Source organism: Chrysochloris asiatica, unplaced genomic scaffold (assembly GCF_000296735.1).
Source record: "Chrysochloris asiatica unplaced genomic scaffold, ChrAsi1.0 scaffold00042, whole genome shotgun sequence".
Lineage (NCBI taxonomy): Eukaryota > Metazoa > Chordata > Mammalia > Afrosoricida > Chrysochloridae > Chrysochloris > Chrysochloris asiatica.
Window position 1 is genome coordinate 4,076,299 of NW_006408560.1, and position 4,447 is coordinate 4,080,745.

A 4,447-nucleotide genomic window follows, 5' to 3' on the forward strand; every position below is an offset into this window, starting at 1 on the left:
TGGATGTTTTGTAGCAAAAGGAGGGGAGTGATTGACTATGCAGTCCAGGAACCGAGGTCCTGGAACCATCAAGGGAGAAGAAGAGAAGCAGTGACGCCAGAGATGGAAGCAGACACAACGATGTAGAGAGATGGAGCGGCTGGGGACTCTAGACCCAGAGAGGGTGAGGGACTGTGTGCTAATGACCAGGGGGCAGGCTTGCAGGGTATACTCTTTGGTTGTTTGATGATGCATGGAAGGGATTGTAACCATGGCAATGAAACAATATATGATAGGATGAATGTAAAGCTAATGCTCTCCCATTTAAACTATCACATAGTTCACAATAAAACATTTGAAAAAACCAGAAAACAACAAATGCTGGCAATGGTGTGGAAGACTAGAACCCTTGTACACTGCTGGTGGGATTGTAAAATGGTGCAGTCACTGTGGAAAACTGTATGGCACTTTTTCAAAAAGTTGGAAATAGAACTAACTTATGACCCAGCAATCCCTCTCATTGGTATGTTGTTATTATGTGCCATGGAGTTGGTTCCAACTCATAGTGACCCTGTACAGGGTTTCCAAGGCTGTAAATCTTTATAGGAGCAGAAAGCCTCTTCTTAGTTTTGAACTGCTGACCCTGAGGTTAGCAGCCCAATTCATAACCACTACACTACAAGAGCTCCTTGTATTGTTGTTATTAAGTGCTGTTGAGTTGTTCTGACTTCTAGAGGTCTTTTATAGGGTTTCTGAGGAGCAGCTGGCGAGTTTGAACTGCTGATTTTGCAGTTCAAACCAACCTTGAGGATGAGTGCTTATCCTATAGCACCACACTTGGTATATATCCCTAAGAAATGAATCCTAATACCAATACATATACGCACGTTCATTGCAGTGCTATTCACAATAGCCAAAAAAATGGAGACAGCCTAAATGTCCACCAACAAAAAGAATGGTAGATAAACTTTTAGTACATACATACAATGGACTACTGTGCAATGTTGAGGAATAACAATGAATCTGTGCAACACCTCACAACATGGTTGAACCTGGAGGATATTATGCTAAGTGAAATTAGTCACAACAGAGCAAATCTTGTATGGGACTACTATTGTAAAAATATAAGAAAAGGTTTTCTTGATAAAAAGAAAACGTTCTACGATGGTTGCTACAGGTGAGAGGAAAGGGAAAATTATTCACTGGCTACTAGAGGGTTGTTGTTAAGTGCAGTCAAGTCAGTTCCAACCCAGAGCAAGCCTGTATATGATTTCCAAGGAGCAGCTGGTGAGCTTGAACCACCAACCTTGTGGTCCAAACCAACTTTGCAGTCCAGAGCATTAACCCACAGCACCACACCAGGACTTAGAGGGTAGACACATGTTATTAATATAGGAAACTGGGAAGGCAATATATAACACCGAGGTTGGCAGAAAGAATGAAGGTAACAGAGGACATGAGGAGGAATGCAAGAATTAAAGTGAATAGAAGTAAATACAGTTAACTGTTGGTACATGAAGAGGATTGTAATCATTGTAATGAAACTTGTTGAATATAAGACTGATGCTCTGCTCTCTAAACCTTCACTCAATTCACAATAAAAAGTAAAATAAAATTTAAAAATGAAAAAGAAATAGAAAAATCTCAACAGACTGACAAGTGAAGAGACTGAATCAGTAACTAAAATCTCCCTGCAAAGAAAAGCCCAGGACCAAGATAGTTTTAAGACTTCTACCAAATGAGCACCAATCCTCAAAGTCTTCCAAAACACCAGAAGAGTAGGGAACGCTTCCTAACCTATTCTGAGTCCAACACACCCTGACAGATTTCACAAGAAAAGAAAACTACAGACCAATATTCCTTATTAATGTATCTGCAACAATCCTCAGCAAAACACCAACAAAATGACTCCAACTATCTACTATAAAGATTAGACACCATGGCCAAAAGAAATGCAAGAATGTCTCCACGAAAATCAGTCCATGCAGTACATTGTTATTGTTGTTGTTAAGTGCTGAGGAGTCAGTTTTGATTCACAGAGACCCTGTATAGGATTTCCACGGAGTGGCTAGTGGGTTTGAACCGCCGGCCTTGTGCTTATCCTACAGTGCTTATCATACAATGCCAGTGCTTATTCTACAACGCCACACCAGGATCCCAATATATTATTCTAGTAGGAAAAATAGTGGTGTGTGGGGGTGTGGAGATTTTCCAATCCTTGCAGAGAAAGGATTTGACCAAAATCCAAAACCCTCTCATGACACAAACGCTCAGGAGAGTGCTGGAGGAGAAAAAAAAAAAAAAAAACCTCCTCCATAAACGTCCCTGGGTGGGCTTGAACCACCAACCTTTCGGTTAACAGCCGAACGCGCTAACCGATTGCGCCACAGAGACGCTGTGTGCTGTGATCTGCACTGATGCCCTGTGTCTTAGATAATTGTCTATTGTTCACCGTGAAACTGGGAAGTTTTCTCTACCAGCAAACTGGGATAAGTTCACTTCTTGTTTTATCCAACGTACCCCCATTCCCCACCCCCACTCCCGCTTCAGAAGCCTGGGGATGCTGGTGACTTTGAGGCCAAGAGGCGTGTGGTTGGTGACGTTTGAACGTTCATACTGAGCCTAAGTGAATGCTGAGGCTCCAACTAGTGAACGCCAGGCTCTGGTTCGCAGGTGAGGATCGCAGCCTCTGTCTCAGCGGAAGTTTCCACTTTTCATTCTTCGCTCCTTTTCACCCTGAGTTGCCCCAGACCCGGGCGGGAACCGGCCGTGCTCCCACAGCTCAGCTCCCTCTTCAAGCCTCTAAATAGGCGATCCGGGTACCTAGTTGTTGTTGTTAAATGTCGTCTAGTGAGTTCCGACTCATAGTGACCCTGTAACTTGACCTATATGTATACAGCCGACCTTGCAGTCCAACGTCCTAGTGTGGCGCTGTGGGTAAATGCACTGGACTGTAAGGTCGGCGGTTCAAGCCCACCAGCCGCTCTGAACCCATATAGGGTCTCAATGGGACGGAACCGACTCGAAGGCACTTGATAGCATGATTCCTCTATACTCGGGTATAAAGTTTCGGACAACTGCAGCTCCTAGTGGCCTCAACATAATTTGGGATTCTGGAGGCTGACAGGATTAGATGAAAATGAACTATTTTTTAACCGTGCATAAATAGGACAATTAGAGTTCTGGTGAGGCACTGTGGCTGAACTGCATAGTCGGTTTGAACCGCAAGGTCGGCAATTCAAGCTCACCAGCTGCTCCTAGGAAACACTATACAGAGTCGCTATGAGTCAGAATCGATTCGATGGCATTTAACAACAATAACAGCATAATGGATGCAATCACAAGCTGTCCCAGGTAAAAATTCTAAGGGTCTAGGATTTAGCAGCGCCACTTCTGCCCTTTTTCAACCCCTAAGACCCAGGCTCCATATGGGTCTGATCGACTCGACCGCACTTAACAAGGCCGGGGTGAGAAATCGCCATCATTGGACTCTGCAGACTCGGGCCACTCTGAGAACCCGACCTCTGGGACCGTGAATACGGAGCAGGCGAGAGAGGTACACCCCTGTGATTTCCCGGGAGAGGAGAGGTCCTGGAGCGGCTGTCTTGGAGGAGAGAACGTACATCCCATTGGCTATCTATTTGACCCGTTTGTTTTATAGAATTTCTGCCTGGGTGGCTGTCAGAGTAAAAGTCGGTGTTGATTTGTACTAAAGGGAAAGGTCCCACCGAGACTCGAACTCGGATCGCTGGATTCAGAGTCCAGAGTGCTCACCATTACACCATGGAACCAGCCACGCTTGTGAATGCTCTCACTCACTTGCAAGTGTAGAAGTGCTTTCTCAGCCTCCCTAGTTGGCCCGGGTCTTGTTCCTTCTGGAATTTCTTCCGCTGCTGAGCAAGACCGGAGTACAGGACATCTGCAAAGGGAGATGTTGCTCCTGATTTACTTTGTGTCTCGGGGCGCGTCCGTTTTGTAGCTCCGGAAAGGCGAAAAGATCGACGCCGGGATTAGGGACACGAAAGAATTTTTTAAGCCTCCACCCAACCTACCTGCTCTGTCAGTTTCCTAACCTGACGTAAAAGTCTTGCTACCCTACCGCCCAAAATACAGTGTTTCCTTTTCATTACACTTGTCCTCTTCCCATTGACCAGGGAAGAACCCTCTGGTAACCTAGTGTGTTATGCGTTTGTGCTGCTAACAGCAAGGTTAGCAGTTTGAATCTATCATCAGTGGGCGGGAGAAAGATGAGGCTTTCTTACCACCTCTCCCCACCCCCGTAATTAACATTTCTTGGCATAAGTAAGTCCTGGTGTGGCCCTGTGGGATAATGCACTGGACTGCAAGGTCAAGTTGAACATTGATAGGGAACTAACAAAAATTCAGGCTGGATTCAGAAGAGGATATGGACATGAAAGGAAGCAAAACATCATTGCTAATTTCAGAGTACCAGGAAGATGTTTACCTG

The 4,447-nt window shown here is 45.1% G+C and overlaps 2 non-coding genes across 2 annotated transcripts; both read right to left on the minus strand.

The window, feature by feature from the left end:
- Nucleotides 1-2,299: 2,299 nt before the first annotated feature.
- On the minus strand, nt 2,300-2,373 carry TRNAN-GUU. The gene has a single exon. It is a non-coding gene; the product is annotated as a tRNA-Asn (tRNA).
- A 1,325-nt stretch (nt 2,374-3,698) lies between these two features.
- On the minus strand, nt 3,699-3,770 carry TRNAQ-CUG. The gene has a single exon. It is a non-coding gene; the product is annotated as a tRNA-Gln (tRNA).
- Nucleotides 3,771-4,447: the final 677 nt, after the last annotated feature.